The sequence below is a fragment of the Trypanosoma theileri genome, assembly GCF_002087225.1.
Source record: "Trypanosoma theileri isolate Edinburgh chromosome Unknown TM35_Tth_69_V1, whole genome shotgun sequence".
Lineage (NCBI taxonomy): Eukaryota > Euglenozoa > Kinetoplastea > Trypanosomatida > Trypanosomatidae > Trypanosoma > Trypanosoma theileri.
The window spans coordinates 19,492-20,059 of NW_021639911.1; positions in this window are offsets into that span (position 1 = coordinate 19,492).

The window sequence follows — 568 nt, forward strand, 5'->3', positions numbered from 1 at the left end:
TGTGTCTCAGTTACTCTTCTTCTTCAGAATGCAAATCAGTACAAGGCAAACAGAGGGAACCAAAGAAACAGATATTTCACCAATTACCCAATTTACCCCGTAAACACAGAAATATACACCAACTATGGGTGTAAGTCTATATGTATGTATATAAGCAATTATAAATATAAATTCATCTGTTATTATTATTTCCTTTTTCCCACTGCAAAAAGCAGTTCATCATCATCATCACAGTGCAAGCCCAGGTGCACACACACAGAGAGAGTCTCCAAGAACACACACACACAATGGAGTAGTAGCAATAATAATTATTATAGGATAAACATAGAGAAAGCAAAAACACCACACAAAACACATTAACATTAAGAAACAGAAAAAACGAAGATAATCCCGAGAGGTTAAAGATTAGTTAGACTGTAGGGATGCATGCAAAGAAAAAGAAAATAAAACAAAGGATGACCTGAGTCACACCACACAACCACAATCAGCACACAAGAATACAGGCCAGTGTAACCACAATCAGTAGTGGCACACGCACCCACACAGAACTGCTGATACTGCTGCTGCT